The sequence below is a fragment of the Triticum aestivum genome, chromosome 3B (genome assembly GCF_018294505.1).
Source record: "Triticum aestivum cultivar Chinese Spring chromosome 3B, IWGSC CS RefSeq v2.1, whole genome shotgun sequence".
NCBI classification, from domain to species: Eukaryota; Viridiplantae; Streptophyta; class Magnoliopsida; order Poales; family Poaceae; genus Triticum; species Triticum aestivum.
In genome coordinates, this window is record NC_057801.1 from 305,237,653 (window position 1) to 305,253,623 (window position 15,971).

Here is a 15,971-nt window from a genome sequence, read left to right on the forward strand (position 1 = left end):
ATGGGAGCACGGAGTCACCGGCAAACACGACTCATTGGAACGGTCACCCCCGTTCTTGACGCATCATGGGTTGCCGCCGCCATCCGCATCACTACCACCCAAAGACCTCAGATCGTCAGCCACACCGAATGCCATGCTCTCTGGCTTACCCCACATAGAGCATGGTTGTCCCCAACGGCCCTGACGTCAGAGTTGACCACTTGTTCCGAAGACGTGTACGAAGACAAGAAGCCCTCCTCCAAAAACAGAGGGAGACACCCGAAAGAGCCAAATCCGCCATCGCCAACGACAGGCCTCCCCTAGGGCCCTTCCTCCGTGTCGCGCAGGAGCAAAGAACAAGGAGCGACCGACTACCACACCCCGCACCCACCGTGGGCCTCAGCATGGTGTCATTCGCATCCCCTCCCACCAGAATCAAGGCTACGGGCGACACGACTACGAGCGTGCCGGAGTCGCCACCTCCAGTGTTACCGTTGTGCCGCCCGAGCATCCTCACCACCACAAAAGGTTCTAAGCTCAAGCCCGGGGATCCAAGATGGAGCAAGGCAGAGGAGGAGGAAAGTGCGGATGAATGCCTCCACTCTTCCCCCGCTCTTCCTTTTATAGGCAAGCGGGGGGCTGGGGCTGGTTCCACCGCGAGGACCACCACCCTCCTCCACCAATTCAAGGAAGCTGGGCCCTTGCCATTATGCTCTCCCACACCACGCGCCTCCGTTACCTACCCCGCGCGATGCATGCAGCATACGTGGCTAAGGATAAGGGCGTGGTGGGAAGAGTGAATTGGCAGTTTATACCCCATGCATTAAAGTCATTCACGGGCCATTACTGGAGCGGCCCCACCGCCATTGGATTTACACGACGCTCGGGGAAACCGTGAACTGGCCCGAAATCAAGACTAATGAATAAGCAAAGAAGATCTCAAGAGACCAGCATCTTCAGTGTTTCTGCCTGTGCGCTTATTAGGCCCTACCCGGATGATGCTCGGCGACGCGTTCGGGGCAGGCCTGAGGGCTTTTGTCAATGCAACAGACCCTGGGTTTGTTGCCCTGACTGTGCACAGGCGCAGGATCAAGATTGAAGGGCCAAGCCAAGACATAATGCAAGAGACCAAGAGATTTGAAGAACCAACCAGCAGATCAGAAGGACCAAGGCCAAGCCAAAGAAGCAAGATATCATCAAGGAAGAAGCCTCCCTTGTCGGGCAGGCGATCCCGACAAGGGGCGAGGGCACACCCAGAAGAAGATGACCGAGGCATCCCGGCTAGGCCTACCAGGGCTTGCGAAGGCTGAAACACCTCACCAAGCACTCCACCATGACTCATGTCGTTGATCAGTGCAGTGTCAAGCCGCAGAGTGGTTAGGTGGCCGCCATTCACCACATGGCAGCCCCTTTCTACCAGAAAACCCACAGATGACACCCGTCCTGTGATGTGTCAGACGGGCAGGCATGGAGTTGGCAAGATAGCCCCGCAAGCCTTGTCGGGCAACCAAGGACGTGACATTAAGCGGTGCATTAAATGCACACTGTCAGCCTGCAGAGTTAGGTATGATAGCACTATTTGCTATCTTATTAGTGTCTAATGGCTTATTTGCCACTTTGGTAACCCCTTAACCTATAAAAGGAGGCCCATGGCAATGGTTTGCGGGTTGGAAAGTTAGAGAACTCACACCCCCATACGTGCGTAGTCGCTACTGCCCTGAGGCAACCCTTGCCGGGCAAGTGTACTATGCCCCGCCACCACTTTTCCACCATTAATCCACCAAAGTAGGAGTAGGGTTTTACGCCTCGCAGCGGCCCGAACCTGGATAAAACTGCCCGTGTGATCTCTGTTGCACTGTCCCACATTGGTCTGCTCTTTGTGCAATGCGCCATCCCCCTGCCGAACCAGCAAGGGGTCGTCCTGGTCCCATAGGTAGTTGTGGTTTCCAGCGACACTTAATCAATCTAGGAGACACCACTCTCCAAAAGGTAATAGATGTTTTGTTGATGATGACCTCCTTTCACTTGTGCTTCAAATGATAGTCTCCCCAACACTCAACTCTCTCTCACAGATTTGGATATGGTGGAAAGATGATTTGACTAGAAAGCAACTTGGGGAAGGCTAGAAATCAACATTCTTGTGGTAGGATTGGAATATCTTGATCTCAACACATGGGTAGATGGTTCTCTCCCAGAAAATGTATGCTGGAAGTGTAGACACGTTCTGATGGTTCTCTCACATATGGAGAAGGGAGTGGAGGGTTCTATATAGCCTCCAGACAAAATACAACCGTTACACACATTTGACCAAACTTGGTCAGACCGAATAGAAGAACTCGGCGAGACCGATTCAGTTCAAAATGTGAACGTTATGATCTCGGTGGGACCGTCTGGAACAACTCAATGGGACCGATGTGCTAGGGCTTAGGGCAAACATCAACTCGATGGCATAGATTGCATCAACTCGGTGAGACCGAAGTGAAGCAATAAGGCAACAGAGAAGATGTCAAGCCAACTTGGTGTGACTGATCGCAATTTCGGTGAGACCGAAACAATTGCAACATGCAATAGAGAGTTTGCAAGGCCATCTCGATGAGACTGAGATCCATATCAGTGTGACCGAACTGTTAGGGTTTCTGGCAGTGGCTATGTCAAATGATCTCAGTGGCGCCGGATAGGAAATATCGGTGGGGCCGAGTTTGACTTTGGGTTTTGGACATATTTGGAATGAGAAAGTGGTTGAGGGTTTTGGATCAATATCACTAACACTGGTACAGCGAGGTGCTATACAGACGGTTTTTAACCCCTTTCCGCGACGGTGTTCGGAACCGTCACCTAGTGAGTGTGGGCGATTAGGGGGTCCTTCCCACACGACCCAGAAATCGTCGGGGATATGCCCTCCTAGCACACACACTCGGCAAAATGAGGTCATGTGCGACCGGCGAGCGAGCACATACGGTTATATATACAGTAGTGCTCAAAAAACAATTATACAGGTGAAATCATTTCCGGTCGTAAGTACATCCCACACAGTCAATCCCCACGAAAAGTTTCAGTTCGTATATAAATCCCACACAGTTGCTCAAGGAAAACGTTTCCGTTCGTAGGTACATCACACACAATTTTCCCCCTTAAATCGTTTGTGATGGTGTTCCCAACGCACACAATAATAAAAAATATTGTTTGCATTATTGAATGCATCACACACAGTGCGTAGAAGAAACCGTGTGGCAAAGGTTATCCATCACACACAGTTTTTATGCGGTAAATGTTTGCGCAAGGTGGCCTAACGTAAACAGTTTTCAATAGAACGTCGTGTGTGATTGTTCATCGATCCAACATGGTTTACCTAGAAAGTGTGTGTGTTGCCTTAGGTCATCGGCCGCGGTATTTTCTCAATAACCGTTTGCAATAGCAAAAACCAATTAGCAGGCTAATTGCCCTATTATTAATAATCCACTTATTAATCTAATTGACATTCATATTAAACACATAATATATTTCATTCCCATATTAAGGAAGCAGGATTTCATAACTGAAATACATCAGAGTACAACATGATAGCTTCAGCACTCAGCTACCCCATTACACAACTGCACCAGCACCAAGTTTCACATGACCTTTCGAAATTAGCATCATAGACGGTACATAGACAGATGCATCTCATAGGGAAAACTGCTGAAGCAGAAGGCGAATATTGAGTCTTCATTGATGTTGAAGGTCTTTGCAACTTTGGGCCAGTGCCTGTGGATGATTGACCGTCCATCCTTCGTCCTCTTCAGGAACACTTCAATATTGAACCGTGGGTGTTGTATGAAAACCTTCCTCGCCTCATGACCATAGAGGTGTTTTGAGAGGTAATCATCAGTGAATTGCTTTGGAAAGGCCTGAAAACAAGGATGTGCATAAATATCTTCTCTATATTAGAAATGGGGCAAAGGGATTAAAAAAGGCAAGGTATAATAGTTAGTACCATCTTGTAGTGAACTGATGTCTTCTTCATTGTGCAGAGAAAGATCTTGTTGTTTTTTGTCGCCAATTTATTTATCCTAACAATCTTTCTGAGTTTCTTGACTTGATTGATATTCATGGACAACTCATTTCCCCATACGCAAAAAGGGTCGAACAGTGGGTCAAAACCTCTGACAGCAGGACCTACATGTGCAAGACCAAATTGTTAAAAACCTAAGTATTAGAATGGTTCCTGCAATTGCACAATAATGTGCTATTAGACAACTGACCCTGCACGTGCTAACCTCGATTGTAAACCTCAGTGCTTCCCATTGTTTCCCTGCAACACATATAAGGTAGTTAGTCATCAGGTTAAGTAAGGGTTCACATGCTATCAGTAAAAATATGTTGATGAAAAATAAGCACATTAAAGATTCATCAGATTAATTCAAGCCACATGGAAAACCCATTTATCCAAACCAAGCAAGATTAAGAACTAGGAAATATAGCACTTGTATATGTTTCTCATGTATTAAGTGCAACCAAATTTGATTTATTCCTCACATGCACAACAATACAAAATTCCAACCATGACAATTGGACATTACATTGCAGAATTGAACCAAGCAGTTAACTAAACACCACAACAAATGAACCAAACATTAACTGAGCACCACATTGCACAATATAACATACTCCTAATAGAAGATCAGATAGTTAACTGAACCAAACATGCTTAACAACTTGGAAATATAACAATTGTATTTGTTTCTCATGTATTTAGTACAACCAAATTCGATTTACTTCTCACATGGTATACAATAACAGAATGCACCCACAACTATTGAACATCGCATTGCATAATTGAACCAAATAGTTAACTAAACAACACAACACAAATGAACCAAACGTTAATTGAGCACCACATTACACAATGTATAACCAAACCATGCATGCTTGACAACTTGGAAATATAGCAATTGTATTTGTTTCTCATGTATTTAGTACAGCCAAATTCGATTTACTTCTCACATGGTATACAATAACAGAATGCACCCACAACTATTGAACATCGCATTGCAGAATTGAACCAAACAATTAACTAAACACCACAACACAAATGAACCAAACGTTAACTGAACACCACATTGCACAATGTATAACCAAACCAAGCATGCTTGACAACTTGGAAATATAGCAATTGTATTCATTTCTCATGTATTTTGTAAAGATAAATTCGATTTATTTCTTGCATGGAAGACAATACAAAATTGCAGCCTGAAGAATTGAACATCACATTTACAGAATTGAACCAAACAATTACCTAAAGATGACAACTAATTAACCAAACAGTTAATAAGTGAGCACCACACTGCACGACATATAGAACATATACATAGGAGCAACAAATTGCATGGTAAAATTAGATAGCACAATTCACTAGAATTTGTTAAGGAAAGGCAGGAGCAGCACACGCAACGGGTAAACCGAGCATGCTTAACTAACATAGCTAGCAAATGGCAAGGTGCTCCTCCAAGATCTGGGGGTCGACACGAATGGTAGCCATCACGACCTCATCCGAGTGTGCGGCCACGATTTGCTTCTTCGCTGCCAAATGCTCCTTGAGCTCCTGGATATACTGCGTGCACCATGGCTTAGGGTGGCACTTATTTGGTGGATGGGTCGGTGATTTGGGTGGAAGGTGTCGCGCCGACGGTTGGGGCATGTGGGATGTGGAAGGAGGAGGGGGATGGGGGTCTAGTGTGGATTACCTGCCTAGATAGACGAGGCCGAGCAGCATGAAGGAGGGTCGCCGGCAAGGGGGGCGGCGCTGCAAGCAAGGAGTGAAGGTTTCAACTTGGAAAGGAAGGCGGAAACAGTGGAAATGTGGCTTTTGGTAAGAGGGAGGCAGCAGGGAGGTAGGTATTTCCGCGGAAGCTGAAAATTTGGAATCGCTTCAGCGAAAAACTGGCACGCAAAGTGTCATCAGACACGGTCCCTTATTCATAACTGTGTACGATATGTGAACATCACAAACGGTTCAGATAGCTTAACCCGTGTGCGATGAGTTTGAACATCAAAAATTTTGGTTCCAATTTCCCTGGTTACAGTGCTCATCCACGTCATTGCATAATTTGGGTACACAAAGGAGACTACAGCACACCCACACTTCTTAATTGAGCAAGTTAAGCAATTAAATAGAGCTAGCTGGCCTAAACATTAATCTAACAAATTAAAGACCGACGCTCCTAATTAAACAAAACAAAGAGTACTACTATGGCTGGTGCTCGTCGATCTCCGTCGCCTCCTCCATGTCCAGCTCGCGCCCAACGATCTCCTAGGGAAGGAGCTCCATGGCATCCATCTCACCGTATTCGGCAAGCATCTCACCATCTGTGTCCGCCATCTCTTTGGAAAAGGCTGCCATGAGCTAGGCATGGGCGGACGCGATCTGGGCTTGGGCGGGCTCCATCGTCGCAAGGTATGCGGTGGAGGAACGGATGGCTACTCGAACGCTCTCGGCGATTGCCAACTCTTCGTCCGTGGGTTGCCGACCATTGTCAGAGAAGCTTCGTTCGATTTGTGCGGTGACCACCACTATCTGGGCATGGGTGGCCTCGACATGGTCGTGGGCAGCCTCCATTAGGGATAAGGCCGCTGTTGTGGAAACGGACAGCTGCTGTGCCACTCTCGCCAACTGCTATCCCCGAGGCAGATGTTGCTGCCACCACCTGAGAAGCAACAACAGCCATTTGGGTTGTCATGGCCGCTCGGTCGTAGATTGCGGCTGCGCTCATGCACCTTGTTAGCACGCGCATGGCGGTTGCAGCCGCGCTCTCACCGGAGTGGGCCGCCGAAGTTTCTCTCACGACGTGAGTCCACGTCCCCATCTTTCACCGGCGATGATTGAATAGTGAAATTATATTTGGGGAGCGAGCTAGTGTGCTTGACACGCCGGCTGTGGACTGTAGCCGATGGACCTTCTCGCGTAAGACATAGGCGTACTATACACCGACGATGCTCCAGGATATTTTGTACTGCATCTCACATGGTTGGTGATAATAAACTGTGTGGGATGTACTTGATTTTTAATTTTGATTCGAATTACAGAATGGGGTCACAGCAGCAATGGACAGTGTTTGAATTGCTAGACCTTTTATCTGCAGTGAACATGCAACTATATGTGTGTTGTAAAAAATTGGAATTGTTCAGGGTTCCTTTGGACATTTTTATACGGTAACTTGGTTTTCTAGGCATTTTAGGTGCACAAATCAAAATTAAACCACATGCTCCAGTCCATAAAAATGGGTTTGCAAAATCAAATGTTTGTCATTGGTTGCAAGCTTAGGTCACATGCAAGAAATGAGAATGAATGTCAAACACCTTGACACTGTCGCTCAGCTGCTAACATTGAGATACATGCTTTTAACATTCTAGTAAATCGAAAACTTGTCTGAAATTCATGAAACTTGACATGATATCATGGAACGGTACTGACATGCCATGGTAAAAATATTGTCCCATTTGGAGCAGGTGTGGGTATAAGCTTCTCGCAAACTAGAGCTTCTCTCACAACAAGCCTAATGGTTTCAGTAGGGTACGTCCCACCTTGGGGGACGAAACGATATATGTTGCCTCTTCTTACTTTCAAAATGTTTCTCGTGTCAACATAGAACAACACGAGAGTTGTGTCAATTTTTGGGATTTTTCAGGGTTGGTTTCGACATTTTCATGCATTAATTGCGTTTTCAATGCATTTATGAGCACAATTCAAATTTGAACTACATGCACATGCTCTAATGCATATAAATTGGTTGAAAATTCAAATATGTGTGCTTGCTTGCATGCTTAGGTCCCATGCAAGAAATGGGAATGAATGTCAAACACCCTGCCACCATCACTCAGCCGCAAACATTAAGATTCCTGTTTTTTAAATTCTAGTAAATCCAAAACTCATCTGAAATTCATGAAACTTGGTATGCTATCATGGAGCGGAATCAACATGCCGTGGTAAAAATATTGTCCCATTCGGGGCAGGTTTGGGGATATGCTTCTCACAAACCAAAGGTTCTCACAACAAGCCTAATGTTTTCTGTAGGGTACGTCCCACCTTTGGGAATGAAACAATATCCGCTGCCTCTTATTGCTTTCAAAAAATTTCTAGTGTCAACATAGAACAATAGGAGTGTTGTGTCAATTTTTGGGATTTTTCGGGGTTCATTTGGACATTTTTATGCATTAATTCGTTTTTAATGCATTATGAGCACAATTCAAATTTGAACTACATGCACATGCTCTAATGCATATAAATTGGTTGAAAATTCAAATCTGTGTCCTTGGTTGCATGTTAGGTCCCATGCAAGAAATGGGAATGAATGTCAAACACCCTGCCACCGTCACTCGGCCGCAAACATTGAGATTTCTGTTTTCTAAATTCTAGTAAATCCAGAACTCATCTGAAATTCATGAAACTTGGCATGCTATCATGGAGCGGAATCAACATGCCGTTGTAAAAATATTGTCCCATTTGGGGAGGTTTGGGGATATGCTTCTCACAAACCAAAGGCGCTCACAACAAGCCTGATGTTTTTGGTAGGGTACATCCCACCTTTGGGGACGAAATGATATCCGCTGCCTCTTATTGCTTTCAAAAAATTTCTAGTGTCATCATAGAACAATAGGAGTGTTGTGTAAATTTTTGGGATTTTCCGAGGTTCGTTTGTACATTTTTATGCATTAATTGCGTTTTCAATGCATTTATGAGCACAATTCAAATTTGAACTACATGCACATGCTCTAATGCATATAAATTGGTTGAAAAAACAAATTTGTGTCCTTGGTTGCATGCTTAGGTCCCATGCAAGAAATGTGAATGAATGTCAAACACCCTGCCACCGTCACTCGGCCGCAAACATTGAGATTCTTGGTTTTTAAATTCTAGTAAATCCAAAACTCGTCTGAAATTCATGAAACTTGGCATGCTATCATGGAGCGGCATCAACATGCCATGGTAAAAATATTATCCCATTTGGGGCAGGTTTGGGGATATGCTTCTCACAAACCAAAGGTTCTCACAACAAGCCTGATGGTTTCGGTAGGGAACGTCCCACCTTTGGGGACGAAACGATATCTGCTGCCTCTTATTGCTTTCAAAAAAATTCTAGTGTCAACATAGAACAATAGGAGTGTTGTATCAATTTTTGGGATTTTTCAGGGTTCGTTTGGACATTTTTATGCATTAATTGAGTTTTCGATGCATTTATGTGCATAATTCAAATTTGAACTACATGCACATGCTGTAATGCATATAAATTGGTTGAAAATTCAAATTTGTGTCCTTGGTTGCATGCTTAGGTCCCATGCAAGAAATTGGAATGGATGTCAAACACCCTGCCACCGTCACTCGGCCGCAAACATTGAGATTTCCCAGTTTTTTTAAATTCTAGTGAATCCAAAACTTGTCTGAAATTCATGAAACTTGGCATGCTATCATAGAGCGGAATCGACATGCCATGGTAAAATTTTGTACCATTTGGGGCAGGTTTGGGTATAAGCTTCTCACAAACCAGAGGTTCTCACAACAAGCCTGATGGTTTCGTAGGGAATGTCCCACCTTCATGGACAAAATGATATCCGATGCCTCTTATTGCTTTCAAAAAAATTCTAGTGTCAACATAGAACAACAGGAGTGTTGTGTTAAAATTTTTAATTTTTCAGGGTTCATTTGGACATTTTTATACATTAACTGGGTTTTCTAGGCATTTATGTGCATAATTCAAATTTGAACTACATGCACATGCTCTAGTGCATATAAATTGGTTGAAAAATCAAATCTTTGTCCTTGGGCGCATGCTTAGGTCCCATGCAAGAAATGGGAATGAATTTCAAACACCAGGGCACTGTTGATTGCCGGCAAAACATTGAGATACTTTATCTTTAAATTCTAGCAAATCCAAAACTCGTCTGAAATTCTTGAAACTTGGCATGCTATCATGGAATGGCACCCGACATGTTGTGCTCTTTTTCATGTCCATATTGAGAGAAGAAGCACTCAAATAACAGCCAACAAAGGCATTTTCAAACAAATAGCTGCCACTCTAACCTCACAAACGTTTGTATAATTCAAATCGTGTGTGTTATGTTAACCCTTCATGTGACGCCACGTGTCTTCGTTCTAATGGCTATAGGAGGTGCCGTGCGGACAGCTGCTTGACTGAACGGGAGGCATGCGAGCGCAGTCCGGTGCGCAGGCTGACCGAGAGGCGTGCAAGCTGTCCTCCAATGCGCAGGCTCACCGGGAAGCGTGCGAGCTGTACGCTGCGCATGCTCACTGGGAATCGAGCCCTTTGACTTCCATATCCGCCCGCCTTCCTCTCCATTAATGGCACTCGGGCCGCTGCTTAATACGGGCGGCCTTACTATTCACCTCCCATTCCCCTCCCTCCCGTAGACCTCCACCAATGCCATGGCGCAGAAGGATCATTTGCCACTAGTCTTCAAGTTTTGTGAAGTCGACTTCGAGCTGGACGAGATAGAAAATAAGGAGGAATGGGGCCTCATGGACATGGCCCAGAACGAGCTGGCTGCGACTGTTGCTGCCCCCGCTCCCGTCCCAGCTCCCATCCCCGCGCCCGCGCCAGCGACCATCCCCGTAGCCTTGATGGGCTGGTCGCCGAGCACTATCGTAGAGCTCGAAGCCGCGGGCATCACCGAGGTCTCCACGGACCCGGGAGAGCTTGTGTACATGTCAGGGCCAACGCCCGTGCCCGTGCACGTGCACGTGCGCGCCCCTCCAACCACCGTGGCACCGGTCCCTGTGCGTTTGGCTACACCCGCCGTGCATGTGCCCGTGCACGCGCCCCCTTCGCGGCATGGGACGTTGCCGTCGACCGCTACCTCTCAGCGCCGCCAGCTGCCGTCCTCCCGCGCCCCGTCCGTCGATCGCGCGACGACAATATGTTTGATTTACAAGTGAAGAACATTCTAAGTTGCCTTGAAGACTTCAACAACGGTGTCCCGAAGGACGACAATGACAAGGACGGTGCGGCACACCACCTCGCCACCGCTGGAAATAGTTTTTTTTCTTGGTTTTAATATTGTATCTCGATCGCAAACATCTTAGTTAGAACACCCGTATGCAAACTGACAACTTCCCCAGGAAGCCAAGGGAAAATGTGTCGAGCAGGATTTGTGCAACTCTTGATTGCAAACGTTTTAGATAGAACACCTGTATACAAAGCAAGAGTAGGATTTGTGCATCTCTTCAATGCAAACGGTTGTTTTGGATGACCCGTGTGCAACCACTTACAAACAATCTGGTAAGATTTGCATCTGTCATATTGGGTATGTTGCCATTTGTCAAACTTGAAAGATTGACATTTGTTGATCTAGTAACATTTCCATTTGTCAACCTTGTAACACTGCGATTTGTCAAAATATGTAGCTAAAAATCACTAGCACTATCTAATGTTTGCAACTAAAATTCAGTAATTAAGCATAGATTAAGCAGGCGTGCTTAATTTATACAAATAGTTCAACTCGACAGCTGAACCGACCAAACTTTTCCCCAATTGTTGCCAACCACGTACTGAAATAGCTAGTTCTACTTTATATACTAGCTAATTTTAAGTACGTTGTACATTCCACCACATCTATAGTCAGATGAACTGATCAAAATAGCCCATAAATACTACTACTACGGAAGGGGCTTTGTACTACTTCCGGCAGCCTCTCCTCTGCCGAGCACGCTCAGTAAGAGGTAGAGGAGGAGGAGCCTATCAACGAGCTGGACAAATGCAATACAGTGCCTACCGCTGCTGCACGTTCGGTGACGCTCGCCAGCTCGAACTGTCGCTCCAGATGATCCCTCTCGAAGCGGTGGTTCTCCTCGTTGATCTCCTAATTCCTCGCCTTTGAGGCGACATGTGCCGTAGCCATGGCGGCGGTAAGGCTCTTTGCATGCTCGACGCGGCGCTCCTCCTCCTCCTCCCGCAGGAACTCGGTGTAGCGCGCAAGGTCGCTGACGCACGTGCCGGCATCCACCTCCGCCTCCCGCCTTCGGGCGGTGGTGGCGGAGCGGGTGATGACCCCGGCGGTCGACGGTGGGCTAGCGGCCAGGGCGGCCGACGATGGGGTGATGTGCACGACCACCACCTCCCGCCTTCGGTCCATGGTGGCGGACCAAGTGATGGCCACGGTGGCTGGCAGTGGGGTGACGGCCACGACGGCCACCTCCCGCCTTCGAGACACGGCGGCAGGGCGGGCGATGGCCCTGGCTTTCGACGATGGTGTGGCGGCAATGGCGGCCGGCAACAACTGCTGACGGGCACCGGCGGCGGAGCATGTGATGGGTGTTTCGTGCAAACCCAACAGGGATGCCACACGCACTACACTATGTCGGGGACTGCATCGCCGCCGCAGTGTAGCCTCCCAGCTGGAGCTATCATCTGGTGACGGCGGAGTGGTTGAGCGACCACGACAGACCGGTGCCGTTGGCGATTGTGGGAGAAGCAGATGAGATAAGCTATAGGGAGGGAGGAGAAAATGCGACATGGGACTCGCCGGCCGTGAGGGTTTTTATAGCAGGCCGGTAAAGCATTGGGATTTTGGGGGATTTCACCCAGTCGGGCGGGAAGCTTACGCGGGAACCTGCGAGGTTGCACGGGAATGGGCTCATCGATGATTCATTGGCGCCACCATTTGGCCAAAAGAACGCTCCCGCACAATGCGCAAGCTTGCGTTGTAAGCCGTCTGCGGCAGCGGGGTGACAAGACGTGCGAGAGGAGGATGAAAGGCCATGTACACATACGGTTAATAAAAAAATGTTTGCGATTGATTTACCTACTATACACCCGTCCTAGTTTATAAGTAGGATTTAACTAATAAAATACGAATGTATGTCGCCAAAGATTATATATTTCGATTCGTATTTGAACATAGTTTCCAATTATATAATTTTTTAAACATGCATTAACATTTTGTTGGTTAAATTTGAGGGCAAAGTATGGAACATAATATAAAGGGGACTATAGACCAAGACGGAGGTAGTAGCGCACGGACACTCTCTATGCAGCGACGCAAGTGTCGGACGTCTTGTAGGCGACCATTTCCTGCGTGTTCAACTGCTCTATGCGTGTGGTTGCTTGCGGTTGAGGCGGATGCGGTGTGCTCTGCTCGAGTCCCGCCACGCGCGCTCTGCCCTCTCACGTCCCTCCGGGTGCTCTGCCCTTGTCCCTCCACACGCGCTGCTAGTGTTTGGGCCCGGCGCACGATCATGCACGTTCGTGTGCATGCGGTTGCGCTGGGCGCGGCTCCACAATGCAGTTACCCGATGCAAAAACTGCCATGCGGACGCGACGAGAATCCAGGCCGCCCGACCCCCATTTATTCCTGCGGCCATTTGCCTTCACTTCTTGCGTCACACGACACAATAAGCACCTCCACGACGACACATACAGAGAGGACATCCAGCGGTTCCAATGGTGATCCCCGTGGCTCCAATGGCGCTCCCAGCGGCCGAGGACGACAACAGCGGGCACTTTACCATGCATCATGTAATGGACACCCACATGAGGGGGAAGGCCCTCTCGGTGGTGTACACGAACGATCCGGTGTCGGTGGAGAGCTCCATCCAAACTATGGAGCAGTTCCTTGCCGAAGACAAGTACCAAGTGGTCAGCTTCGACCTCGAGTACACCATCGGTCGTGCCAGGCATGATCAGAAGGTTGCCTCGCACAGTTGTGCATGCGACATGACGTCCTCGTCTACCACTACCACCTGGCCACAAGGCCTTGCGAGCGTTTCTCCAGTTTTATCACCATCTCCGACTACAAGTTCGCTGCGGTGGACACCACCAACGATCTAAAAGCGCTCAAGGTTTCGGGCTTGAAATGCCCGAATCTTATCAACATCCAGGACCACTACAAGGTCTGGGGCAGCACCAAGAACAAACTGAACTCCCTGGTTGACCTCGCATCGGCCATCATCGGCCCCTACTACATGAAGATGAAGGATGAGAGCAAGAAGGACAAGGACACCTAGCACAGTGTTTGGCATAAGAGACTGGATGAAGAACACGTCAAGCATGCGGCCAATGACGCATACACAAGCTACCAGATGTATAGGCGGATTGTTGACATGAGGAAGTGTCTTGTTCATGACCCAGCCAAGGGATGGAGCGACAGAGAAGTGGCAGGAGCGTCACAAGAAGTAGATGACTAGACGATCGTTTCTCCTACTTTAGAATGCATGCAATTGTTTATTGAGGTGTGTGTGAATGATTTGTATAGTCACTTATGTAATTGGATGATATATACATGTTATTCTTCCGTAGACAGAGCAAATCACACGGCTTATTAGCAGCAATTGTCTGTGTTATTATTGGTCTTCATACACATTTATGATCACAGACCTGTTTGCCGCATATCACACACATACTGTTCAGTTGAATCGTTTCCATTGTGTTGTGCAATAAATGCTGCAAAGAGGGATCTACAGCAGCAAGGACCAACTTCCCTACTGATAGCTCGTCTAACAGAACTCCCAAGTTAATTATGCTGAGGCTGGAGTAGTCATGAGATGGGTGACCGGATGGGAAGTGGACTCAATATTAACTAGTTGGATGGGTAACTGCAAATGTTTATAATAAACCTTTGTATTATAAACCTTTGTACTGACCCATCACATCTAGTTAATATCGAGGTCTTTGTTTTGTAATTTTTGACATTTTTTGTTTTTTGAACACATGTTGATTGGCTTGAAGAAGGTCTATCTCATTACTTTTTGATAATTGTTTATACGCAAGCAACTAGTTTGCATTTTTCTAAGTTTTTTGTGCGAACAGAATTGCACACGAACTTACTATAGTAACCGTCTGTGTTAAAATTTCTCATCGCAAACAGTTCATCTGAGTGGGTTGTTTGTTGCGTATCACACACATCTGGTTTACACGAATCGTTTGTGTTCTTTTAGCTGATCGCAAATGCCGCATATCACACACATCTTGTTAAGATGAACCGTTTCCATTCTCTTGCCTAATCAAAAATAGTTTGTCTGAGTGAACCGTATGCCATATATCACACACACCTTGATCTGGCTGACCATTTTTGTTGTATTCCCTAATAGCACACAGTTCATCGGAGGGAACTTTATGCCGTATATCGCACAAACATTGATATGGTTGCCCGTTTCTGTTGTTCTTCCTCATCACAAATAGTTCTGCTAGATCAACCGTATGCCCCTCATCGCACACGCAACTAAAATCTGAACCGTGTTTGATGCATCCGTCATCACAAACGTTTTGCACATTTTAAATGGTTCTCTGACACCACCGTTTGCGATTATTGCATCACACACAGTTTCTCGAAGGGTCTCTGATCGTAGTGTCGCGTTAGCAGCATTCTGCAGTAGTGTAAGCATTTTGAGCAAGTAGACCATTAAGCAACACCTCATCCCCTTTTAATAGTATTGGCTTTCCTATGGACTCAATGTGATATTGGATCACTAAAAATGAAATGAAGAGTCTTGAGCTTTTGCCAATATGTGTCCTTAGTACTTAGAAGGGATTCCACGTCCTCTTGTCCATTCCACGTCATTGTTGAACTGGTCTGAAATGAACTAGATAAAACCATTAGCCCAACAAAAGATATGTTGACATTAATTACCAAAATCACCCAGGGAGGACCTATGCTTTTAGGTTATTCCCTTTTTCATCGGTATGTTACTTGCCCGAGATTCGATCGTCGATATCTTGATACCTAGTTCAATCTCGTTACCGGCAAGTCTATTTACTCATTCCATAATGCATCATCCTATAACTAACTCATTAGTCAATTTGCTTCCAAGGCTTCTTATGATGTGCATTGCCGAGAGGGCCCAGAGATACCTCTCCGATACTCGGAATGACAAATCCTAATCTCGGTATATGCCAACCCAACAAACACCTTCGGAGATACCTGTAGAGCATCTTTATAATCACCCAGTTATGTTGTGAAGTTTGATAACACAAGGCATTCCACCGGCATCCGGGAGTTGCATAATC